Here is a 27287-nt window from a genome sequence, read left to right as displayed (position 1 = left end):
AATATAAACCTAGTTATTTTCTGAAAACTTCCCATTGACATGTTCTAGTCAGACAGAGCAAACACAAGGCGAATGGGCATAGTAGCTTGAAAGAAAATCTGGGATTCAGCAGAAAGGAACATTTTAGAAATGTTGCATTTCTCACTTTCAATACTTGATATCACAGACAGTATTTTGAGAAAAAACACAGAAATCAATGTCTCTGAGTCGAAAAGTGATTCTGAAGAATTAGACTCTTGTCATAAAAAAGTCCTAGAAATACCTGAAATAATATGTTTACAGATTTGTTTACATTTGACTTTGTATCTATGGCACAATAATGAAATATGATTTTTAAAATCTGTCTAAATAAGTCTAATATTTTTTTCAATAAATATAAAATAATTTAGTGATAAAACATTGTGTCAGTTTAATTGGAAATTTTTATCGGTGATATAAAAAACGACATTTTAATCAGATGCAATGAAATATGATAGTAATATTCAATACTAATCATTTACAATGTGCCAGGGACAGTGCAAAGTGATATGTTTAGATCTTTTCATTTCATCCTCAACAATCCTATGAAATCGTTGCCATTATTTTCCTTTTTTAGCAAAAGCTCAAAATAGCAAGGAAAATTTATACCTTCCGTATGTCCCATACGATTTTCATACTTTGCAATTTTTTTCTTGGAAAAAGGTCATCAGCCTCTTATTTAATAACTTCTCACCTTTAGGAATTTTAAGAACAAAATCTTTAGCACAGGGCTTTCATACCTGCTCCATATGTTATCCCAAGGGTGGCCTATATCTCTATTCCATGTAGACCTCGAATTCTAGTTTCCTGTGTCTTTTGTTTAGAATGCTAAGTTTGGTTCTCTCTGTTAAGGTCAAAAGTCAGACATAGAAGGAGGAATCGGGGCTAAGAGGATTGGGACACTTAAAGTCTAATGGGTTAGACCAATACCTGAATGCGTCATATAATTCATAATACATGCCAGGTGCTTGGCCTCTGTGTGCAGCAAGCTCTGACAAGGAAAGGACAACTTAGGACAAGCCCGAAGGAAAAGAGAGGGTGTTTTTTAAACTCCTTTAGTTTTATTATATACCATGGAAATTCAAGTAAGCATTCCTGGGCTGCAGCAAGCTACTTAGGGAGTGTTTGGTTATAACGCTTTCACATCTTGTATCATTTAGGCCACAAGAGCATGCAGTATTTGTTTAATCTTGGACTACCACTGATAGACTAGGTTATATAAAAGTCCTGAAAATGATTCAGTTGCAGCTTCCTGGAAAATGTACAAGAAACTCTGACACATAATGACAAAAGCATAGGCTCAAAACCACAGTTATGAAAAATATTTAGGACTGTGCCATGGAAAGATATTAGTAACACAGAGTATCAGGCAGTAACATATTAGACAATAACATCTGTAGATTCAGTCCATGAATTTGCACCGGGTGATTGTACTGGAGGAAGAGAAAGACAAAAAGAATGTAGTTCATCCTGGAACAAGCCCAGTTAAGGAGATTATAGACTTTGATTAAGAAATTATACCGTCAAGAGCCAGGACTGCAAGCACAACAAATTCTAACAAATTCAATTCCATTTCATTCTTTATGACACTCATTCATAGTTTGAGAATATAGGTACTAAGGGGCCTCTTATCTTAAAAGGATCACAGAACTATAAATGTATCTGCTCCAACTCATGGATTAGGATGGAATAGACATTTTTCCTGATCTATAAATGTAAAACCCTAATGATATGAAAATCTGCTTGTGCAGAGGAGGCATAGGCATATGTGTCTTCCTGTAAGTTCTGTTGGCAAGAAGATATTCCTGGAAGAAAAAACAAACATGTACAATAATCATTGTCATTTTTGACAGGACTTTCTTTAAAAAGTATGTCAAATAGTTAAGAATTTAGTTAATAGGAAGAGATTCCTTGCTAAGAAAAGTTTAAACAGAAAAAGACACTAGCAATCATGACACTGAATTTTTTAAGTGTTCTTATTCTCATTTGCTGCCCAGGGATGTACACAGATAAAAAGATTTATTCTCGTCTATGGTACAGCATGGTGACTATAGTTAAGAATAATGTATTACGTACTTGAAAATTGCTAAGAGAGTATATCTTAAATGTTCTCACCAAAAAAAAAGGATAAGTATATGAGGTGATGGATATGTTAATTAGCTTGATTTAATCATTCCATAATGTTTACATATATTAAAACATCACATTGAATGTACTATAAATATATACAATTTTTTATTAATTTTTTTTCTTTTCAGAGACAAGGCCTCGACCTGTCATTCAGGCTGGAGTACAGTGGCATGATCATAGTTCACTGCAGCCAGCCTCTAACTCCTGGGCTAAAAGGATCCTTCCACCTCAGCCTCCAGAGTAGTTGGGACTATAGGGGCGTGCCACCATGCCTAGTTAACGTTATTTTATTTTTTGTAGAGACAGGGTCTTATGTTGCCCAGGCTGGTCTCGAACTCCTAGTGTCAAGTGATCCTCCTGCTTCGAGTTCCCAAAGTGCTGGGATTACAGGCATGAGCCACCATGCTCTGATATATGTACTATTTTTATTTGTCAACTATACTTTAATAAATTGGGGGAAAATCCTGAAAAGAGACATATGAAGAGACATAATTCTTCACAGCCTTATTGTCTAAGGAAACAAACTTAAAGTTGCAAATAAATAAAAACAACAAACAAAAAAAGATGAATTCTCCCCTTCCCCATTGTATGTACAAACCCAGACAAGAAACCTGTTTCTAAATCCTTGCAGAAGTGGGAAGGGTGGGGAGAGAATAAAAGTCTTGATGGGAGGAGATTTTGAAAATAGAGCCCTTCTCTGGATGTTACTCACGTAAATGTGCTGTGGTGAAAAAGAAAACTTAAGAACCACTGATTAAGTATCTGAACATACAAGTCAGATACTCTGATAAGGTTAGTTTTAGAAACACAGTAACTACTAACCATGTTATGACAACCTTTTACTATGCAGAGATGGGACACTCCTTGGGGCATGATTTGAACCACTGTATCCTGTACCTGAGTTTAGGTAGTAACGATTCCTGTTAGGGCATGAGTCTTCTGTGTTCTGTTTTCCAGTATTACCAAGACAACCCTCATGACTGAACCACAGCTAACACAGAGAACAGAAGCGCTTTATCAAGATGCATATAAACTTCAGCTTTAGAATTGGTAGAATTACTGATATCTTTTTTTTGCTTACATATTGAAAGAAATGTCACTATTCTTAAGAAGAACTGTTTGCTTGTGCTTCTAAAAATACCTCCTATGATAAACTGTATTTTACTTTATCCCAGTAAAGCACCAGTTTTTAAGCCCCAAAAGACATTTGCTGTAGACATCTTCTTTGCTTTCTTTAAGCATAGGTAGCATGGCCATAAAATCCGAAGGGAAAGAAGCAAGAACCCAATAAATCAGTCTGAAAGGCATGAGAATCCCTATTATTTTGCATTATTACTACTAATGCTTTAGATATTTGACTATTAACACTCACTAGTATGAAAGTAGTACAGTCAAAAATGCAGAACTTGGACAGAAGTACAAAAAAGTAATCTTGTTATTCTCGCAAAGTTAAATGTCTCCACCTTCTCAGGGTTGCTAATGCTGTTTTCCCATGGCCTGTTGGAAAATACCACTATTTTCTTTGGGTTCTTTCCAGGTGCTTTATTGAGAGGGCAAGATAGAAGAAGAGAAGACTGTTGTTGTAAATCACTTAATTATGGAAAGACCGGGAGTGCTGACTTCGATATGCTTTTGTTTCGTCTACATAAGTTCTCATGAATATAATTGTGAAGGAGGAAGGATGGTCAGAAAATGTAGCATTGGTGATTTGCTAATTGTTCTAGCATAACAATTCTCAAATATTTTTATCCTATAATCTTACCTTTATACCCTAAACCACTGTTTCTAAATTGTGTAAAGAAGGACCAATTTTTTAAAATTTCCAATCCATTGCAGACCAATACCTTTGTAAAATACAGTAAAAATGAATTACTAGAAAAGTAAAATGTTTAAAGCCAAGAATACAAAATATAAGCCAAAAAAGTTTATATTCTTGATTTCAGTAGATATAAAATATTCTATCAAATTACTATTCAAGTTTATAAATGCTTACTCTCAATGCCTGTACTTATCTTGCTGCAGACAGTAACAAACTATCCCTAACTACGGTTTGACAATTGGTCACACATATATACACAAAGAACACGTACACATCACAGATGCACACACACACAGACATATCAAATAAAGTCGAGCTAAATTTCTATCTACTTAAAAAATAGTTTAAATTTACATTATTACATTGCATAGTTTTTAAAAACCCTTCATACAAAAAAAGCTGATGAGAAAACAGCAGTCTCCTCCCCCATCTCTCCCTATCTTCTAGTGCCCACCCAGACAGGCAGCTATCTAATAACCAAACCTGTCAGAAAAGCAATAGATGTCACTCACCCACCTTCTAACCTGACTTTCCTCTCGGAGCTCTCTTACCTCCTTCTCAATCCCAAATTGTTGTTTCTGAGACTGTTGCACAGATGTCCTCAGCATTCTTTTTGTTCCCTTCTATACAAGGACTCCTTTTGAAATAGGTTGTATTTTTGTTCAAAATATTTGCTATTCCTGCATTGGAGTGGATTCTACTTATCCATCCCATTGTTATGAGTCTTGGCCGTGACTTGCCATGTCCACCTTATCTCTAAGGTCACTCAGAAGTGACCAAGTGATTTGCATTAGCTAGCGATACATCAATTATCAATTCCAGGTGAAAGCTTAAAAGACAGACTTACCATGGCTGTCTTCTCCCTCTGTCGTAAGACTAGCTATGTCCCAGAAAGAGCATGCTCCATTAGCCTGCATCCCATAAACCTATGATGTAAAGCATGGAGAGTTTGGTGTCATTTGTTACTGCATCATAGCCTAAGCCAACAGATATATCCTTGCTCCTGGCTTTTTTGGATTACTGCCTCATTTGGTATTCTAGTAGCTTCCTGAGAAAGTATTCACGACAGGCAAAGACCTAGTTGTCTGAAAACAACAGAGTACTGGCTTTGGTATAATTTTCTTTCAGAATTAGAAAGCACTGACACATTATTTTCTAGCTTCAATGTTGAGAAGTCCAGGACCAATCTCACTCTTAGTCCTTTGTATGTAACCCTCAATCCATACCTACAAGGTTTTATGTGTTTTGTGTTTTTTAAAAAAAATAACTGTTATTCCAGATTCCAGAATTTCATGGTCATGGGGCCTTTTCAAGAGATGTAAATATCTCTTTCAACCTTAATGTTCATGTGTTTCTAATCTAGGAAAGTATCTCCTAGCATTTTTCTCCTTAAGATCATCTTCTAGTCCTTTTTTAAAAAGATAATTTAGCTTTTTCAAAGTTATATATGTTCATAGTTTGAAGAGTCAACAGCCCTCTCACTGAATATTTACCCTTCCCCAGAGATAGCCGCTGTAAATTCTTTTAGCTGATTCTTTGGAATTGACTACCATATATCTAAATAAAATGTTTTAATTGTGGCAATGTGATATCACTGCTTTAGACATTATTTATTGACTTCACTATGGAAATAAGGGGTCTCCTCCCTCTCTGCATGCCCACCACATACATATACCTTTCACTGCATATCATTATTTTAGTTAGATTAATAATCAGTATTTATATTATTAGAACCTTGTATTTTAGTCAGATTTGAGTCAAATATAAACTATGACTACTTTTCTTCTACACAACTCTGTTTTCCTTGGAGTTAATACGTGTATTGTTCTTTTCATTTACTTAGTTTTCTAAGACTATATCACTAATGCAAAACTCTCTACCAGTTGTTCAAATCTGATCTCAATACATTCAAACACATCAGATTTTCTGTTTGGTTGGTCAGATGGTTTGCTGATTTATCTCTTTCATGCAACACACTTTCTTGTAAGTGTAAGAGGTTTTATACTTTTCTTTTTTCTTTCTTTTTAGACAGAGTCTCCCTCTGTCACATAAGCTGGAGTGCAGTGGCGCCATCTCAGCTCACTGCAATTTCCACCTCTTAGGTTCAAGCGATTCTCCTGCCTCAGCCTCCCAAGTAGCTAGGATTTTCCAGTCATATTTAAGAAAGCACTAAAATGACAGAGGAAAGCTCTGTGTACATCACAGAACTTGGATATATTTTAGTGAGCAATTTTTTAGCAGCGTATATCTTTTAAATGTTTAGCTAAATGTTCTATAGGCTCCCCTTTGTACATTTTTCCTAGTTTCTACAAATGGAATGGAAAAATACAGCCTCTAATTCCTTCTGCAGGCACTTAGGTATCAGCTTCCTCTACTCTACCAAGTCAGTTACCTTTCTTCCATCTACTTTTCACCTTCCAAACATATGTTGAGTTCTCTCAATTTCTATTATCTCCTTTCCTGCCCTTTTTGTCCTTAGAAGGTTATATTAGTTTTTTATTGCTGCTGTAACAAATTACCACAAACTTAATGGCTTAAAACAACACAATTTATTATCTTACAGTTATGGATGGCTGAAGTTCAAAGGTCTCGGTGAGTTAAAATCAAGGTGTCAGCAAGGCTGCATTCCTCCTGAAAATTCTAGGGAAGAATCTGTTTCTTTGACTTTTCCAGCTCCTAGAGGTTGTCTGCATCCTTTGGCTGATGGCCTCATCTTCCTTCTTCAAAGCCAGCAGTGAAGCATATCCCAACTCTTCTTCCTTCCTCTTTCCTTATAAGGATCTTTGTAATCACATTGGGCCCACCCAAATACTCCAGATTAATCTCCTCATCTCAAACTCCTTCACTTAATCAAATCTGCAAAGTCCCTTCTGCCATGAGAGAAAATCTATTCATAGGTTCCAAGAATCAGGACATGGGCATCCTGGGGGAGAGGGCATTATTCTACATAAGGTTTTATACTTTTCTTTTCTTTTTTTTGAAACAGAGTCTCACTCTGTCTCCCAGGCTGGAGTGCAGTGGCGCAATCTTGGTTCACTGCAACCTTTGCCTCTGGGGTTCAAGTGATTCTCCTGCCTTAGCTTCCCAAGTACCTGGGATTACAGATGCACGCCACCACGTCCGGCTAATTTTTGTATTTTTAGTAGAGATGGGGTTTCAGCATGTTGGCCAGCCTGGTCTCAAACTCCTGACCTCAGGTGATCCACCCGCCTCGGCCTCCCAAAGTGCTGGGATTACAGGTGTGAGAAAGTTTTTTTCAAAGGAAATGAATATGACAAGAATATGAAATGTGCAGGTTACTTAGTAATCTGGTGCTACCTGTGGACTAGTAGAGAAGGATCACAGATGGGAATAGGAAGGCAACATTATATATGAACAAAAAGGCTAAACTTAGAACTGGAAGTTCTAAATTCAGACCCCAATTCCCAAACTTACCAGTTTGATCTTGTGGAAGTCAGTTAGGTAACTTGGTTCTATAGCTGAGGAACCTGAAACCCAAAGAAGTTATCTAAATTTAAATTAGTACGTATATGTAAAAGATCCTAGGAAGACATCCATCATACACCAGTTGAATGTCAGTTGTAGCTAAAGCAGACAGTGGCACTAATTAAAAACTTAGCATTTTGGCATTAGCAGTGATACCATACCATGAAAACCCAACAGCTAGAAGGCAGACTGAAAGAAAATCATCTTTTCCATGTCTAAAAAGGTAGGCTAGCCTAGCCACAAGAAAATTCACCTTAATACCTAAATATAATTGCAGATAGGCTATAGAAATATCACTTATATTCATTCAAATTTTTTTTTACCAAGTCCTGATGGAACATCCAAAAAAATTTTACCAAACTCCTCCAACATGCCAAACACCATGCTAGGTATTAAAGATATAGCAATGAATGAGGCAGACACAATCTCTGTCTTCACAGAGATTAATCTAGCAGGGAAATAGACAATTAACCAAATAATGACAAGTATGACAGGTGCTTTGATGGAAATAAAAACATGTAATCCAGGGACCTAAACCAGACTAGGGTACTGGTATTGGGGGGTTATGTGTGGCTCTCAAGAGTTGAAGACGCACTCTTCAGAGCTCAGCTAAAGAGCAAGAGCTACTGAAGCAAAAATACAGGGGAAGGCAGAGTGTTCCGAGGAGTCCACTCCTTTGACTAGGAAGAGTGACAAGGTACTTTGGAGGCCAGTCAGCCTAAATCTTGTATTATGCATGAAATGGCAACAGGGCTGATACCAGAAGAAAGTGCTTGGTTAGGAAGGCGCTTTTAGAATGACAGAATTAGAGTGATAAAATCATAATTATTAAGTATTTTGCTTTCTTCCTTTTTTTTGTTTTTTTGAGACGAAGTCTTGCTCTGTCGCCCAGACTGGAGTGCAGTGGCGTGATCTAGGCTCACTGCAACCTCTGCCTCCCAGGTAAAGTGATTCTCCTGTCTCAGCCTCCCAAGTAGCTAGGATTACAGGCACGCACCACCACACTCAGCTAATTTTCATATTTTTAGTGGAGTATTTTTGCATTTTTAGCCTGACCTCGTGATCTGCCAGCCTCGGCCTCCCAAAGTCCTGGAATTACAGGCATGAGCCAGTACGCCAGGCCTATTTTGTTTTCTTTTCAAGGTAAAATTCCTCTCCCCTTTTCATTCTATAAGGATGCAGCGTAACACAATGGTTGAGTTAAGGCTCTAAAACCTGTCAAAATGTGCCTGGGTTCACATTCTGACTCTTGACACTCACTAGCTGTAAGAACCACAGACACATGTCTTCTCTGGCTTTAGTTTACTCATCTGTAAAATGTTCCTAATATTAATATTTCCCCACTGGGTTGTTGTGAGTATTAAATTACGTAATACATCCAAAGGTGTTTAGAACAGTGCCGGCACAAAGTAAGCACTCAATAAATCTTTGCTTGTTACTGTTACCGGTTTTAGTCGCCAGCCACAGGGCTTTTTGCAATTTCTAAGATAATAAGAGACTACTTGACTTTGTTTACATGGCATTGCTTTCAGCTGCAGGGAAGATGGAACATGCAGCAGTGCTAGTAACTTACCATTTGGCCCTTGAAATGCTAATTACAAGCCACCAGAATCTTGCTGATCAGTTCTCCAGTTCTGACTCTGTGACACGGGAGACCAGAAAGCTTCAAAGAGGTCTTCGTCTCTTTCAGTTACAAGGAATCCAGACAGAGTGTAGCCACGTAGAAAGCAGGCACCACAAGAAGATGATAACTTAGTGGAGCCACCATGATTCAGGCTGCAATACAGAAGCTCAATATTTATAGATGCACCTACAGGTGATCGGTCTAAGAAAGACCTGCTTATGATAATCATACAAAATTTCAATTGCATTCATTCAACAAATATTTGAGTGCCAGCTGTGTACCATGCACTCTTCTAGATGTTAAGGATACCGCAATGAAAAAAAAAAAGGAACAAAAGTCCCTGCCCTAGAGGGTGCGGACAATAAACACAATAAATAAGTTAATATATAGCTCAGAGAAAGTGATAAGTGCTATGGAGAAAAATAAAGTAGTAAAGGAAAATAGGGAGAGCCAAAAGAGCAAAGAGATGAGTTGTTGCATGATTGATGTCCATTGGAGTAGTAAAGAAAGGCCTCAGCCAGGCACCATGGTTCACGCCTGTAATCCCAGCACTTTGGGAGGCCAAGGCGGGTGGATCACGAGGTCAGGAATTCGAGACCAGCCCAGCCAATATGGCGAAACCCAATCTCTACTAAAAATACAAAAATTAGCTGGGCGTGGTGGCGCATGACTATAGTCTCTGCTACTCGGGAGGCTGAGGCAGAAGAATCTCCTGAACCCAGGAGGCAGAGTTGCAGTGGGCCGAGATCGCGCCACTGCGTTCCAGCCTGGGCAACAGAGCGAGACACCATCTCAAAAAGAAAAAATGAAAGAAAGAAAAAGAAAAGCCTCACAGAAATGGGCACATTTGAGCAAAGACCTGAGGAGTCAAGGAAGACATGGATATCTGGAAGGAGCATTCAGAGCAGAGGCAACAGCAAGGGCAACGTTTCTTAGGAGAGAGTGTGTTCAAAGCATTTGAAAAACAGCAAGGAGGCTGCCAATGTGACTAAACAGAGAATGGTAGGGGAATTACAGCAGGAAGTAAGACCAGAGAGGTAAGGGAGGTGTGCAGAGACTAACTGTAAAAATCTTGGCTTTTACTCTGAGTGAGATAGGGAACTTGTAGAAAGTTTTAAACAGTCTTGATATGATCTGCTCTATATCTTAAAGGTATCACTCTGGCTGCTGTGTTGAGACTAGAATGAATGTGAAGGGTAGCTAATACAAAATTCTAGTCAATGATGACAGTACTTTGAACCGAGCTGCTATCAGTGGAGGTGGGGAGAGTGGTCATATGTTTTGTAGAGCCAGCAACAGGCTTTGATGACAAACTGAATGTGGGACAGAAAAGAATTGGTGAGTTGGCCTCAGCAATCGAACAATGGAGTTGCCAGTAACTGAGATAAAGAAGGTTGTAGGTAGATAAATTTTTTGAGGGGAAGGGGTATGCTGAAAACCCCGAGATTTGTTTTGGATATGATGAAATGAAGAGGTCTACTAAATGTACAAGTAAAGATGCTGAGGTACTTGGAATACAAGTTTGGATTTAAGACTTGGGAGTTGTGAGCACATTTATATTTAAAGACATAAGATTGAATGAGAGCACTTTAGGAAAGCAGGTAGGAACAGAAGAAAAAAAGTCCAAGCCAAGGGCCTGGGATATTCCTATATAAAAGGTCAGTGAGCAAGAGTTTGAGAACAGTGACCAGTAATGTAGGACTAAAACCAGGAGACTGAAGTGTCCTATAAACTAAGTGGAGAAAGTGTTACAGGGAGGAGGAAGTAATCAACTATGCCAAATGCTAATAGGTCAAGGATGGAGACAGAGAACCGGCCATTGGATTAACTAACAAAGTAACAAAGTAATTGGAGAGCAATTTCAGTGGAATGCTGGGGGCAAGAGGTAGTTGAAATAGTTTTAACAGAAAACAGGAGAAAAGGAATTAGGGAGGTGAATATAGAATTCTTTCTAGGATTTTACTGTAAAGGAGAACAAAAAAATGGGACAATAGCTGGAAGGGGAAGTAAAAGCCAAAACTTTCTTCGTTTTGTTTTTCTGGTCTTTTAAATCAATTTTAAGATACAGTATATTAATTTGCATGGGGGAAATGTAACTGGTAAGCGGATCAGGAATAGTTGTGAATAGATTAGTGCTTTCTTTTCTTTCTATCTGGAAAGTCAAATTAAAATAACAGCTGGGTGTGGTAGGCTCATGCCTGTAATCATAACACTTGGGAGGCAAAGGTGGGAGGACTGCTTGAGCCCAGGTGTTTAAGACCAGCCTGGGTAACACAGGGAGACTCTGTCTCTACAAAAAATACATTTAAAAATATTAGCTACCATGATGGTGTGTGCCTGTCATCCCAGCTACTGGTATCACTCTGGCTGCTGTGTTGATCACACCAGTGCACTCCAGCCTATGAAACAGAGTGAGATTTTGTCTAAAAAATAATAAACAAATAAATAATAAAACCACAAGATTACTTAGGGAGTACTGATAACAGCTCCTTTCACATTGATTTCAACTGTGAAAAGTCTCAGCTTCCCTACCTTCTCAGCAGGGGAAGAATTTCTGAGTAGATCTGATGCTTGAATCAGCAGGGTGGGGTACACTCCCTTGACCAGTGCTGAAGAAACTGCTACCATTCAATCACTCTTTCATTCAACAGACACTACTGAGCACCTACTATTAGATGACAGTTACTAGGATACAAGTGCAACAAAACAAAACTTAGCCTTTAGAGAGTTCAGAGTTCAATAAAGAATATGTGTAAGTATACCTGAAATGAATAAGTATTGTTATAAGAGTTAAGAGAGGTACATGAATATAAAAGAGACAAAAATGAATTAAGTGGTTAACTATTCAGTAATGGGAACATTTGGGTCATTCACATTTTTTTGGCCATTATAACTAGACAGCTACTGAGGATTTCAACAAATTCCTCGCCCAGAAGTATTTATTGATATCTATTATATTAAGACTGTAGGAAATCTTACCAAATAAGAAGGAAACCCATAATATATCTCCCTCCTTGTTTTAACTGAAAGAATAATCAAGAAAATAAATCTTTTTTTTTTTTTTTTTTTTAGTAGAGATGGGATTTCTCCATGTTGGTCAGGCTGGTCTTGAACTCCTGACCTCAGGTGATCCACCCACCTCAGCCTCCCAAAGTGCTGGGATTACAGGCGTGAGCCACAACACTGAGCCAAGAAAATAAATCTTAACAGTGTAAAACACCTGAGACTGAAGACAGGAATGTTATAAATTCATAGATAGATAGATAGATAGATAGATATAGCACTTATTATGTCAGGACAAGATTCCAAGTGTTTGAGATACATCAGTGAGCAAAAACAAGAATACTGCTTTTCAGAACCTGTATTTTAGCAGGGGAAACAGTCAACAATAAACATAAAAAGTAGTAAAATAGATTGTATGTTTGAAGGTAATAGGTCCCATAGAGAAAAAAGAATTAACAGGGTAAGGGGATTTCAGAAAACTGGGTTGTGTAGGGGGGTGGCTGAGGTGCAAGTTGCAAGTTTAAGTAGTGTGTTTAAGGTCTCAGTGAGGTAACATTTTGGCAAAGATTTGAAGGAGGTGAGGGGGTTACCTCTCTGCATATTTGGAAAAAGCATTTTAAGCACTGGAAAAGCCCCAAGGTGCCAAGGAAGTGTGGCTGGTGCCCAGCAAGGAAATAAGTAGGGAAACGTCTTAAGAAGCGATTGCAGTAATTCAGGCAAGAGCTGAAGTTATTAGGCTCACTTGTAATGGTAGTATGTAGTCAGTTTGGGGGTATATTAATATTTTAAAGGTACAGTCAATAAAATTTCCTGATAGATGTGGAGAAAGGAAGACATTAATATCACGCCAAGATTTTTAACCTCGGCAATTAAGATGCAAAGGGCTGTAGGTGCAGACATGAGGGAGACAATCAGGTCCCTGTGGACACACTGAGTTTGAGATGTCTAGTAGACATCTATGACACCTCAGATCCTCTTGGTCTCACTCACCTGTGGGGCCTTTGGCCTTTTATTCTGCCCCCATTGCCACTGGCCAACCAAACTTAGGCAGAAACTACCTGACAGCATTTTGCCTCCTGCTTAGGTCATGCATCACACAAGTGTCTGCTTGGTGCCCCCATAAAATTAAAGTTTGTGTTGCGGGGGGCAGGAGGAGACAGTAGTGTTAGAAACCCTTTGACTGAATCCTGACCTCCTGCCCCAATTCACTGTTTTTCCCTACCCTCATTTCCTTGGAATTATACTTCCTAATAAAATAATAGCACAGAAGCTTTTGCCTCAGGTTGTGCTTTCTGGGAGAACAGAGGCTAAGGCATTATCCAAGTGGAGATAAGAATACACAGGATTTTAAATGAGTATGGAGTTTGGGAAAGTGATTTGGGAAGAAGATATAATTTTGAGAGTTGTCAACCTAGACATAGTAGTTATGACCAGAAGAATGCATGACAGCACAAAAGAGTGATCAAACAGAAATGTCAGAAAGTAGAGAGGTTGAAAATGTTAGAACATTTGTGAGGAAAGACAATGTTTTGTTCATAATTTCCCCAGTCTGTAGAAGAATGCCTGGCACAAAGTAGGTGCTCTACAGATATTTTTAGAATAAATGAAATAGTCACCATGGTCTTCGGGTTAGGTAGGAAAGCAAATCACAGGAGGTAATGAACTAGAGTAGGCAGAGTTCATGGAACTTGAGTTCATAGTGAGAGTAAAAATTATATTCAGAAACAAGAGTAAAAAATAACAGGAAAAGGAAGTTGTGATTATAGAAAAGCTCTCAAATACCACTTTATCTTTGAAGCCTTTTATAGTCGTCTTATGGGAACTTTTCCCTATTCTGGACCTCTTTCAAGATACTTTTCTTACACTCTACCTAGTTACATCCATGTGCGCTCCTCTACTTTCATCTCCCTGATGTTGACCATATTTTGCAATTGGAAAACTGAGTCAAAAATGGGGGTCACCTGTAGTCTCAGCTACTCAAGAGGCTGAGGGCAAGAGAGTTGCTTGAGCCCAGGAATGCAAGGCTGTCACGCACAATGTCCGCCGCTGTGCACAGCCACTGTACTTCAGCCTGAGCAACACAGTGAAAGCCTAATTCCCAAAATAAATTTCTTTTACAATGGAGGTGGCTTCCAAATCCCAGAGACAAAACTTGGATGCTGAAAGTACAAATGTCAGAAAGTAGAGAGGCTGAAAATGCTAGAGTATACCCAAGAGAGATATGTCAAAGTAGAGAGGTTGAAAATCTGGAGTATATCCAAAATGTTAGTAGTAACATAACTTGCATTGGAATGAATGAATAAAGTTAGGCGGAAAGAGAGGCCATTAGAGCAGAAGTCAAGAAGAATTCATGTTTTAATAACTGTTTGAGGCCCACTGGTCTGACAGTTAAGGCCCAGGTGAATATTGGAAGCTGGCCTTCCACTTAGGAAGTTAGCAAAATAATAGGGTCTGAATGAAGGTTAGTGTGTATAAAAAGGAAGAATGAATATGAGGACATTTTAAAATAAAAACTCACTAGCTGGGCGTATTGGCTCATGGCTGTAATCCCAGCTCTTTGGGAGGCTGAGGCGGGTGGATCACAAGGTCAGGAGTTCGAGATCAGCCTGGCCAATACGGTGAAACCCCGTCTCTATTAAAAATACAAAAAAGTTGGGCGTGGTGGCATGCGCCTGCAATCCCAGTTACTTGGGAGGCCAAGGCAGGAGAACTGCTTGTACCTGGGAGCAGAGGTTGCAGTGAGCTGAGATCACGCCACTGCACTCCAGCCTGGGCGACAGAGCAAAACTCCATCTCTAAATAAATAAATAAGTAAAATTAAATAAAAACTCACCATATTTGTGGGTGATAATTATAGGTTATGAGTATATAATTCCAAAGTTTTGGTATCATGTATATTGCCATGATAAAAGAGCAGAAATATGAACTCAATTTTGAAAACGTATTTGATACAGGCTAAGATGATCCAAGTAAAAGCTAGTAATAGATAACATTTTTCTTAACATTGTTCCAAGTACAAACATTCTTCCAAGTATACTTCACATGTATTATGTCATATAATCATTACAATAACACTACGAGGTAGGTGCTATTATCACCTTTATTTTACAAATGGGAAAACTGAGGCACAACGGTGAAAGATTTGCCCAAAGTCATTAGCTAGTAAGTGGCTGAGCCAGTGCAATGAATTCACCACTGCCCCCGCCTCCTGCAAATTCATATTTTGAAATCTTCACCCTAAATGTGATGGTATTAGGAGGTGAGGCCTTTGGGAGGCAAACCCCTTGTGAATGGGATTAGTGCCTTATAAAAGGAAACCCTGAGTGCTCTTGCTCTCTTTCTGCATTGTAAGACAAAGATAAAAGACAGCCATCTACAACCCTGAAGAGGGCCTTCACCAGAACCTGACCATGTTGGCAGTCTGATTTCAGACATCCAGCCTCCAGAGCTATGAGAAATAAATTTCCATTGTTTATAAGCCATCAAGTCTATATAGGACTTTATTACAGCAACCTGTAACTCACTGAGAGGCAGGATTTGAACTCAAATGTTAAGAAACTGCCTGGGATGACTCAGAAATTCACTATGTATTCGATAAATATTTAACACGTACCACTCTATCAGACATTGTGCTGTTGCTAGGGATGGGAAAGGAGAGGAAAAGCTGGTAGTGAACAAGACAGATGTGGTCCCTACCTGCACAATTACATGGACACTAAACAAATAATGAGAAGTATGATGAATTGGAAAAGAAAGTGATAAATTACAGTTAGGTAGGAGAAATGGGTGAGATAAACGAATTCTATGGGAAGGAAGGGCATGTGTGAATGCCCTGAAGTGAGAGCCTACGGTAGGGAATAAAAAGAGGAGAGCCTGGAAATATTATTAAATACTACGGCAGGAGTGCAGGCAACTAGAGGGACAGATGGAGAGAAAGACAAGCCCAGATAATGGAGCTTAGACAATGTGTGGTAAGCAAGGGGAGGCCACCGAGGAATTTAAGCAGGTTAATGATTTGATCAGATTTATATTGAAAATATTACTCTGGCAGCAAAATTGGAATGAGGCAAGAGCAGTTTTGGAGGACCTGAATGGGTTATTGTAGGACTTCAAGCAAGAGGTGACAGTGGTTTAGACCAGAATGGGAATGAAAAATACAGTCATGGGAACAGAGAGAGGTCACAAATCCAATTTTCCAGGGAGCAGACAGATGTAGGTGATTCTGCTGTGTGTTGGAGGTGTGCTAGGTGTCTGGCATGAACTGAGTAGATGTTAAGATACCCTTAACTGAACCAGGGACTATGGGAGGAGCATTTTGAAGAGATTATGATATACTAGTTGAGTCTGAAATGCCTTAAGTTATCCAAATGAAAAGTATACCAAACGCAATCTGTTGGAAATATAAATGTAGGGTTCCAGAGCAAGATCTAAGCTTGAGTCATGGATTGAAGAGTCTTTGACAGAGGGTAGTTGATGCTACTGGAAGAGCATAAGACTACCTAGGAAAGTGTACATGGGGAGACTCAGAAAGAGGGCCAGGGTTTAGCTCAGCATGATTCCAACATATAAGAGGGTAGATACAGGAGGAACTGGTTGTTAAAGAGCAAACACAGGTAGGGAGGAAATCTGTGACAAAGACCAGAGGGAAGAGTATATTTGGAGGAGAGTATGGTCAATCGTGTCAAATACTGGGATGAGGGCTTGTAAAATGAGAACTGAAAACGATCCGCTTCATTTACAGACATGAAGCTTGTCTGTGACAATTCAGAGCCACTTCAGGTGAGCGGTGGGGACACTGAAGTGGGCTGGGGAATGGGATGTGAGAGACTGTCCATGGGATAAGAAACACCTGGAGTTTTTGGAGAGCGATTTAGGGAGAAATCTTTTTAAAGAATTGAGAGACTTACGCATGTGTAAATACTAGTAAGAAAGAGCCGGTAGAGAAGGAAAGGTTGAGAGTAACAGAAGGAAAGGAGACTCGTTAAAGGCAAAGTCCATGAGAAAACAGTAGGGGACCTAGAGTAACAAGAAGAACAACTCTTTCATTACCAAAGAAGTGAGTCAGGGGCGGAGTCCGGATTTGAACCCTCTCTGCTTCCTAAAGACATATCTCCTTTAGAAAAAGAATGATTAAGACCTGAGGCAGGGAGGGGTGGCTCACGCCTGTAATTTCAGCACTGTGGGAGGCCGAATCAGGCAGATCCCCTGAGGTCAGAAGTTCCAGACCAGCCTGGCCAACATGGTGAAACCCTGTCTCCACTAAAAATACAAAAATTAGCCGGGCGTGGTGGCGGGTGCCTGTAATCCCAGCTACTTGGGAGACTGAGGCAGGAGAATCGCTTGAACCCGGGAGGCGGAGGTTGCAGTGAGCCGAGATAGTAACACTACACTCCAACCTAGGCGACAAGATTGAGACTCCGTCTCAAAAAAAAAAAAAAAAAAAAAAAAAAAAGGACTTCAAAGCCCAGGGACAGAGAGAGGGCTGCAGAGTTTACTACCAAGGAGAATGGGGACCTAGTGGTGTGGCCTGGGCAACCTCTAAGAGAGCAGTTCAGTAGTTTCCAGCCACGGAAGTAGTCCCCCTGCTGGGTTCACAGTGCAGAGGGTGCGAATCCCTGCTGTAGAAAACAGGCTGAGGAAAGAAAGCGACACAGGATGTTGTCTGGAGAAAGGTGGGGGGGTGGGATGGGGCATATTTCCAGTGGTCCGGGCAGGTCGTGGCTCGGAGGCCTCCGAGAGCCGTCGACGTCACCCACGGCCCGGGCAGACCCCGCGAGGTGCCACAGTATCCGAGCCAACGTCCGGGAAAGTATACCCCGCCGGCGGCCGCCAGGTTTCTCCGCGGAGTCTCGGAAAGGAAAACCCGTCCCCACTGGGTCCCACGACGTCCCCGAGCCCCAGGCCCCAGGACGTTGGCAGAGGCACAGCAGCCCTTCCTCCCCAGCCTGCACGGCTCCCGCGGTCCGGCCGCGTTCCAGCCCGAGCGGCGCTGAGGCCGCGTGCTGGCGGCGTCGGAAAGTTCCCGGGGCTGGAGGGGCTGGAGGCGCTGAAGGGCACAGCCCGGCAGCCACAACCGCCCTCGAGCCCGCCGCTCACCGCCGTAGGGGCAGGTCTGCGCGGGGGTTTCCACCAAGTCGCTGACACCCCTCGGGAATTCCCCACTGGGCCACACACAAACCCCGTTTCCTCCTTCAAATTTCCGCCGCCGGCTTTATCGATCCGAACGCGGCAGAGGGGTTTAGATCACCCCTCCCGGCGCTGGGCTCAGCCCGCCTTCGCCTTCCTCTACCGGCGCAACCTCTTCGCCTCGCCCGAAAAAAACCGAAGGCCTTCGGCAAGTTCCGTCCCCAGAGCGGGGGCGGGGCCTCTCGAGCTCCTCCGGGCCGAGCTCGGCTGTTTCCGTGCGCGGCCGCTGCGCACTCGGCACTGGGCGGCGCTGGCTGGCTCCCTGGCTGCGGCTCCTCAGTCGGCGGCGGCTGCTGCTGCCTGTGGCCCGGGCGGCTGGGAGAAGCGGAGTGTTGGTGAGTGACGCGGCGGAGGTGTAGTTTGACGCGGTGTGTTACGTGGGGGAGAGAATAAAACTCCAGCGAGATCCGGGCCGTGAACGAAAGCAGTGACGGAGGAGCTTGTACCACCGGTAAGAGGAGCAGGAGGAGGAGGCAGGAGCCAGAGAGAGCCGGGGGGACGGAGGGGGGACGGGGAGGCGCCGGACACCCGCGCTTGGGGCCTTCCCCTCGCAGGAGGGGCCGCGGTAAAGATGGAGCCTCCGCCCGAGCCCCACAACATCGCCGCCGCTCGCAGCGAACAAAGAATAATGGCGGCGGACTGGAGCCAGCGGCGGCCGGGGCGGCAGCGACTCTGCCTGCAGCCAGCGGCGGCGCTCATGGCGGGGGGCGGCGGGCGGCGGGCGGCGGGCGGGGTGGGAGCCGGCGGCCGGGGGTGTGTGCGGGCGGCCGGCCGCGGCGAGCTGGCGCCCGCGTTCCCGCCGCCGCCGCTGCCGCCGCCGGGCCGGGCGCGGAGCCGGGAGCTGGGAGCCGGGAGCCGGGAGCCGCCCCGGGGGAGGCCGCCCGCTCGGCCCTGCATTGCCCCCCGCGCAGCTCGCTTGTCCGGCCCCCGCCGCCCGCCTCGCCCCCGACCCGACCTGGCCCGGCCTCCGGGGCAACCGCCGCCTGGGTGCCGGTGGGGGGTGGAGGAGGAAGAAGGCGACAGTTGAGGGCAGAGGAGGTGAAGGTGCCTGCTGCCTTCCCGGTGGCCTCGCTGTCTGCCATGCTCGCTTCGCAAGGGGAAGAGCTGCAACGTCTGACCTACTCTTCTCTCCACTCTTTGTGCAATAAAGTTCGAAACCCAAGGTTTCCTCTCGTGCTGTATTTTTTATTCATGCCCTTTCCCTCCTGCTCCCACACCGTTGAGGAAATGCTGCTTTCTGCCCTGTATTGCTTAGTTGAGAGATGAGGGCTTGTGCCTGGGGGGAATTTTTGACTCCCTCACCCCCTTGCCTTTTTTTTTTTTTTTTTAATCCGGTAGTCATGGAAATGCATGCTTTTTGGGAGAAAGGGTGCTAAAAAAAACATATTTGTAATAACTTTAAAAAACTGTTGGGATCTTATAAAAGGGAAGCTAGTGTTTGAAAACAGTTTCGGTTTTAACCCTTTTCAATAAGGTAATTAACACTTCTGAAACACTTCGTTGAAACGAGTATCAGCGGACGTACTCTTGTTTTACATCATTTCGCGGGGTGCAACCTTCTCAGCCGCGTTTTGGGTCATCTGGCTCTCCCTGCACCCTCCGTCCTACCCCCCTACCATATTTCCCACGAATTTCTGTGTCAACTTTAATGAGAGACTGATATAATACTAATTCTAAAAATAGACTTTAAAGTATCCATTATTTGTTTCTCATGCAGTAGGTAACCCCGGTCTTGAGATTGAGAATTTAAGCCACAAGCTGTATTTTTTTTCTTCCCCTGTTGGGAAAAGAGGACAGCAGAAAAGTCATTGACACATTAAAAATTAAAAGGCAATTTTTAAAGGACATATGGTATGACCTATTTAAGTTTGTAATGCCATCTCAAGTTACTTAATTCTAACCTCGGCTTACGTCTGCTTTCTGAAGGTTTAGTGGAAGATACTTTTGATTGCTGCCTATTGAAATCTTTTATATTTATGGCTCATTTCCTGATTTAAAAGTAAAGCCCCGAGCAGTTATTTTAGGTGGTGCAAAAGACGAACAAGTTTGTTTTAAAAGTATTTGTCTGTCACTGTATGATTGCATTGTGATTGATACATACAAGGCTTCTGGTTAGGAACAAATATTGATTGACAGTAGAAGCAGTGTCTTATTTTTCTGTATGCAAGTCACTTTTCTAAAACCTGCTTTGCTGTATTGCTTCTCCTTAAAAAAGACCACATTATCAATTTGTCATTGCCAAGAAAATTAAGAAGATACAATAAAGAGAGGTTCTCTATAAAGATTGGAAAAATGATTTTACTTCCAATCGCTGAGAAGATTATTACAGTATTGATAATGGTAGATTACTATTTTTCCTTAATGATGTTCCGCAAGCCACCATTAGTTGAGTAGAATTTGTTTTCTTGTTAAGAATATACACCGGAGGCCAGGCGCGGTGGCTCATGCCTGTCTGTAGTCCCAGCACTTTGGGAGGCCAAGGCGGGCGGATCACCTAAGGTCAGGAGTTCGAGACCAGCCTGACCAACATGGACAAACCCCGTCTCTACCAAAAATACAAAATTAGCCGGGCGTGGTGGCGCATACCTGTAATCCCAGCTACTCGTGAGACTGGGGCCGGACAATCGCTTGAACCCGGGAGGCAAAGGTGGGGATGAGCCAAAATCACACCATTGCACTACAGCCTAGGCAACAAGAGCGAAGCTACGTCTCAAAAATAATATGCGCCGGGCGCGGCGACTCAACGCCTGTAATCCCAGCACTTTGTGGAGCCGAGGCGGGCGGATCACTTGAGGTCAGGCGTTCAAGACCAGCCTGGCCAACATGGTGAACCTAGTCTCTACTAAAAAAAAAAATTAGCCGGGTGTGGTGGCTCGCGCCTATAATCCCAGCTACTCGGGAAGCTGAGGCAGGAGAATTGCTTGAACCCGGGAGGCAGAGGTTGTAGTGAGCAAAGATCGTTCCACTGCACTTCAACCTGCGAGACCTAGCGAGACTCCATCTAAAAAAAAAAAAAAAACACACCCACGAAAAATTGTTTACTGATATGTTCTTTCTTTAGTCTTGCCCAAGAGATATTTTCATTTGTTTATTTATTTATTTATTTATTTGAGATGGAGTTTTGCTCTTGTTGCCCAGGATGGAGTGCAGTGGCGCTGTCGCGACTCACTGCAAGCTCCGCCTCCCAGGTTTAAGCGAATATCCGGCCTCCGCCTCCGGAGTAGTTGGGATTACAGACTCCATCTCCAAATTAAAACATACATATACAGGACTCTTCATTTGTGAGATTTTTTTTTTTTAAATTGCTTACTGATGACTGGGCACGGCGGCTCATCCCTGTAATTCCCAGTACTTTGGGAAGCCGAGGCAGGCGGATCACGAGGTCAATAGATGGAGACCATCCTGGCCAACATGGTGAAACCCCGTCTCTACTAAAAATACAAAATTTAGCAGGTCTGGTCGCACTTGCCTATACTCCCAACTGCTCTGGAGGCTGAGGCAGAAGAATCGGTTGAACCCCGGGAGGCAGAGGTTGCAGTGAACCGAGATCGTGCCATTGCACTCCAGCCTCAGCAACAAGAGCGAGACTCCGTCTCAAAACACACAGAACAAAAAATTGTTTACTGATATGTTCTTTCTTTAGTCTTGCCCAAGAGATAGTTTATTTATTTGAGACGGAGTTTCGCTCTCGTTGCCCAGGATGCAGTGCAGTGGTGCTGTCGCAGCTCACTGTAAGCTCTGCCTCCCGGGTTTAAGCGAATCTCCGGCTTCAGCCTCCCGAGTAACTGGGATTACAGCCTCTGTCTCAAAATTTTATATATACATATGTGTGTGTATATACGTATACACACACACACACACACACACACACACACCCCTCTTCATTTATGAGTTTTTTTTAATTGTTTACTGATGGCCGGGCGCTGCGGCTCATCCCTATAATCCCAGTACTTTGGTAAGTCAAGGCGGACCGATCACGAGGTCAGTAGATCGAGACCATCCTGGCCAACATGTTAAAACCCCTTCTCTACCAAAAATATAAAAATTATTGGGTCTGGTGGTGCGTGCCTATAATCGCAGCTACTCGGGGGACTGAGGCAGGAGAATCGCTTGAACCCGGGAGGTGGAGGTTGCAGTGAGCCGACATCTCGCCACTGCACTCCAGCCTGGTGACATAGCGAGACTCCGTCTCAAAAAATAAAACAAAACAAAAATCAAAAATTGTTTACTGATAGGTTCTTTCTTTAGTCATGCCCAAGAAATATTTTATTTATTTATTTATTTGAGATGGAGTTTGGCTCTTGTTGCCCAGGATGGAGTTCAGTGGCGAGGTGGCGACTCACTGCAAGCTCCGCTTCCGGGGTTTAGGCGAATCTCCGGCTTCAGCCTCCAAGTAGCTGGAATTACAGACTCCGTCTCAAAATTAAAATAAATAAATACATTTATATATATGACTCTTCATTTGTTAGATTTTTTTTTAATTGTTTACTGATGGCCGGACATGGTGGCTCCCGCCTGTAATTACAGTACGTTGGGAAACCGAGGCGGGACGATCATGAGGTCAATCGATCGAGACCATCCTGGCCAACATGGTGAAACCCCATCTCTATTAAAAATACAAAAATTATCAGATCTGGTGGCACGTGCCTATAATTCCAGCTACTCAGGAGGCCAAGGCAGGAGAATCGCTTGAACCCAGGAGACGTTGAGCCGAGATCGCGTCACTGCACTCCAGCCTGGCGACAGAGTGAGACTCTGTCTCAAAAAAATTAAAAAAAAATTTACTGATAGGTTCTTTCATTAGTTTTCCCCAAGAGTTATTTATTTATTTATTTATTTATTTATTTATTTATTTATTTATGAATGACGGAGTGTCGTTCTTGTTGCCCAGGATGGAGTGCAGTGGCGCAGTCGCAGCTCACTGCAAGCTCCGCCTCCCAGGTTCAAGTGAATCTCCGGCCTCAGCCTGCGAAGTCGCTGGAATTACAGGCACAGACCACCACGCCAGGCTAATTTTTGTATTTTAGTGGAGACGGAGTTTCACTATATTGGCCAGGTTGTTCTTGAAGTCCTGACCTCAGGTGATCTGCCCGCCTACACCTTCCAAAGTGCTCGGATTACAGATGTGAGCCGCCACGCCTGATCTACTTTATTATTTATACATTCATAATTTGTGATTCTTAGTAATTCCAGGTGAAACTTCAAACTTTTATATTCATTAATATTTGAACATTCATCTGGAACATGTTACTAAGTTGTACTTCTGTACTGTCCCAGCCAACGGTAAAAATTACAGCTGGATCTGCTTGAAAATTTTTTTTTTTCATGAACACCTGCATTTAGAAAGCTAATAAATTATTTGACAGAATTTGCCTGAAGAATGTTAAAAGAACACCTCTTTGGGAATTTAAAACTTGTTCCCTGTTTTGAATTTTTTTTTCCATAAGAAGCCTGAAAAAACTTAGAAAACTGATTTATAAAAATGGCGCCTTTCTTTTTATACTTTCTGAAACTCATATTCTTGATTAGGTCTCATTAGAAATTTTGGTTTCTTCATAGAAAAGTAGCTTTATTTGTCTCTCATTCTTAAGACATCTGGTTTTGTTTGTTTGGGTACAGTATGGTTATGGTAAAACCAAGTATGTGTTCTCCTTCACCTATTTTTAAATTCTTTCTCCTTATAACAGTAGAGAAAATTATTTTTAACCTAATGCTTACAGTATATTACTGACATTTATAATTCTATTTATTCCATAAATAGCTTATCAAATATGAGTTACATAAACTTGTTTACAGCCAGTTTGTGACATAGTTTTGCAAATATCTTGATAAATGGTGTAACTTTGATGGCTTCTTTATTGAATAGAACTCAAATCTAAATTTAGGAACGCAGCAAGATGTAAGGATGGAAAATGCAGGATTTTTTTTCTTACCCACCTGTGAACTCATCTTTACTACAGTATCACTTGAGACAACAGTTTATGGTAATTCAAATATTTATTTAGCACTCACTGTGACAGAGAATGTAGTTGAAAGAACATGAGGTTTGGAATCACAGGCCTAGGTCTGAATCCAAGCATTCCCACTACTATCATGTGCCAACCCTAAAGGAATTTTGTGTCCCAAAGGAAGTTTCTTAATCTTTCTCAGCCTCAGTTTCCTCATATGTAATAATATGTTATAATAATACTTACTTCATAAGATTGTGAGAGATACAGAAAGTACCTTAGGGCTATAACTAATGATAGCTAGTCCCTTAAGCTTTATTTTAACTTCCTGCCTGTGGGCTCTTGGGCATAATCTTAACTTCTCGTTACCTCACTTTCTTTGCTGATCAATGTAGAATAACTACCTCAGAATTGTGGGGTTAACTATAAAGTAATACATATTAAATTCCAGGCATTGTACAAGTGCTCAAGTGTTGGCCAGGTTTTTTTGTTTTGTTTTAATTTTTTTTTCTGAGGTGGAATCTTGCTCTGTTGCCCAGGCTGGTATGCAGTGACATGATCTCAGCTCACTGCAACCTCTGCTTCCTGGGTTCAAGTGATTCTCCTGCCTCAACCTCCCTAGTAGCTGGAACTACAGGCACACACCACCATGCCTGGCTAATTTTTGTATTTTTAGTAGAGGTAGGGTTTCACCATGTTGGTCAGGCTGGTCCTGAATGCCTGGGATTATAGGTGTCAGCCACCACACCTAGGCGGTCTGTTATTTTTTTAATTATTTATTATTACATTATGTAATACAGTGGGTCAGAAGCTACAACAAATCCAAAGATGAATTACACTGTCTTATCTCTACCCTCGAGGAACTGTTGGGGACATAGTGACTAAGGCAAAGTATGTGTCATAAGAAAGCAGTCAAAGGAAAAAGTGATCACCTTTGGTGAAGTAAAGAGGAAGATATTTTTTATATTTCCAATTTGGTTTTTTGAGTAAGTAATTCATTCAGGTGGTGTGTAATTCAAAACATAAAATATAATGCAGCAAAATGCCCTACATTCTCTTGCCCTATTACCTAAATGTTAGCAATTTTTTATTTGTCCTTTCAGAGGTATTTAATGTAAACACAAGCAATTATTCATGTACTGTCTCCCTCTTTTTGTACAAATGTTTTTGTACAAATGGTAGCATACTATATGTACACTCTTCTCCTATATCATGCTTTTCCCTCACCACTTAATATGGCTTAGCAATTCTGTATCAACACATAAAGAGCCTCTTTTTTTTAACAGTTTGAGGCATTTTATTATGTAAGGAGACTTTATTAAGTAGTTAGTGAGCTGATTCTATTTTTAGGTTATATGACCTTTTAAACTAAGGTAAACTGCCATTTTCGCCTTTATTTCTTTAAATGAAAAACTTTTTATTTGAATGAAAACTAATAGTTCGTGACAGGAAATAGTTATTTGAAGTGCCTCGTTTCCTGTTTAACTCCAGTTTTTAAAAGTTTTAGTAAAATGATCAAGACATATATGAGGAGACAAGCAAGCCAGGTTAAGAATTAACTCACAAGGTGAATTTAACTCTTTTGTTGAGGTTCTTACAGTTCTGAACAGACTGCTTCTTTCAATTACTATTTTGGCCAAAAAAGGTTTTTGTAGCTTGCTTTCTTAATGAGAAAGAAGATTTCATATAGTCCAGTGTTTTTTGAGTTTTTTCAACAGACAACTCATGGGATATTATTACCCAGTAAGGCTGATTACTAGATTTTTCCTTGCATTCATTTATTTTTTACATACTTATTAACTTACCTTGATGATTTTCTAGTATTTCTTAATGTAATTATGAATGAGTTTTATATTTTGTACCTTAATTTGAAAATAGTGAGATTCACCTATATGATTGCTGAGATGATAAACTTTACTGCATAGATGATTTTTTTCCCCCTGTGGAAATCTTTGGTCAGCCAGTTGGACCAAGTAATATGTATTTCAGCTAAAGCACAAATTAAGTTTCTCTACCATTTTCTTTCTCTCTAGCTTTTCAAAACAGCATTGAGCTATAGTACCTTTTTTTTTTTTTTTTGAGGCAAGATTTGACTCTGTCACCCAGGCTAGAGTGCGGTGGTGCAAACTCTGCTCGCAGCAACCTCTCTTTCCTGGCTCAAGCCATCCTCTCACCTCAGCTTCCTGAGTGGCTGGGACGACAGGCACATGGCAACAGGCACAGCTAACTTTCTTGTATTTTTTTGTAGAGACAGGGTTTTGCCATGTTGCCCAGGCTTGAACTCATGAGCTCAAGCAGTCTGCCTGCCTCGGCCTCCCAAAGTGCTGGGATTATAAGCATAAGCCACCACGCCCAAATGCTATAGCACATTTTAAATATACATACTATTTGTATTTATCCTTAAAATATATACACTATAGGTTTTTTAAGTTGATTACACTTGGAAAGTGATGATAATATAGCAGCAGGGACACAATGTCTCTTTCCAAAAAACATCACTAAGTAAAGCTGTCAGGGGCTGGGTGCGGTGCCTCATGCCTGTAATCCCAGTATTTTGGGAGGCTGAGGCAGGTGGATCATCTGAGGTCAGGAGTTTGAGGTCAGCCTGGCTAACATGGTGAAACCCCGTCTCTACTAAAAATAGAAAAATTAGTCAGGCATGGTGATGGCTGCCTGTAATCCCAGCTACCTAGGAGGCTGAGGCAGGAGAATCGCTTGAACCCAGGAAGCAGAGGTTGCAATGAGCTGAGATCGCACCGTTGCACTACAGGCTAGGCAACAAGAGCAAAACTCTGTCTCAAAAAAACAAAAAGCTGTCATGGTATATTTCATTTGTGTATGCCCAGGTTGATGTTTATGTGTTGATCACATACGCCAAAGTTTTTAATGTAAGAATATTGTTATACTATTGTTTTGAGGTTTTACTATTATTTGATTTAAAATATTACTGTGTGCTATTTGGCCAGGCGTGGTGGCTCATGTCTGTAATCCCGCTACTTTGGGAGGTCAAGGCAGACAGATCACTTGCCATCAGGAGTTCAAGACGAGCCTGGCCAAGATGGTGAAACCCCGT

At 41.6% G+C, this 27287-nt stretch overlaps 2 protein-coding genes across 6 annotated transcripts in view; one reads left to right on the top strand and one right to left on the bottom strand.

Annotated features, from left to right (window-relative positions):
* The window catches only part of KLF7 (KLF transcription factor 7), a 482827-nt gene extending 464463 nt beyond the window's left edge, over window positions 1-18364 (bottom strand). For 2 of the 3 annotated variants that reach the window (XM_064373105.1, XM_012446042.2), the window contains exons 1-4: window positions 18177-18364; window positions 9027-9229; window positions 7403-7455; window positions 4815-4893 (exon numbers count right to left, since the gene is read on the bottom strand). The gene's annotated coding sequence lies outside the window, so the exon portion shown is untranslated. The remainder of the gene's footprint in view (window positions 1-4814; window positions 4894-7402; window positions 7456-9026; window positions 9230-18176) is intronic. The other variant, XM_012446043.2, reaches the window with a different exon arrangement.
* Window positions 18365-18543: 179 nt separating this feature from the next.
* The window catches only part of CREB1 (cAMP responsive element binding protein 1), a 77354-nt gene continuing 68610 nt past the window's right edge, over window positions 18544-27287 (top strand). For 2 of the 3 annotated variants that reach the window (XR_001106407.3, XM_012446049.2), the window contains exon 1: window positions 18545-18717. The gene's annotated coding sequence lies outside the window, so the exon portion shown is untranslated. Of the gene's footprint in view, window positions 18718-27287 lie in introns of all 3 variants that reach the window. The other variant, XM_012446050.2, reaches the window with a different exon arrangement.

The sequence above is a fragment of the Aotus nancymaae genome, unplaced genomic scaffold (genome assembly GCF_030222135.1).
Source record: "Aotus nancymaae isolate 86718 unplaced genomic scaffold, 86718_ANA_hifiasm-v0.15.2.pri h1tg000008l, whole genome shotgun sequence".
Taxonomy (NCBI): Eukaryota; Metazoa; Chordata; class Mammalia; order Primates; family Aotidae; genus Aotus; species Aotus nancymaae.
The sequence above is the reverse complement of the archived record's forward strand: the minus strand, read 5'-3'. Positions and strand labels throughout refer to the sequence as shown.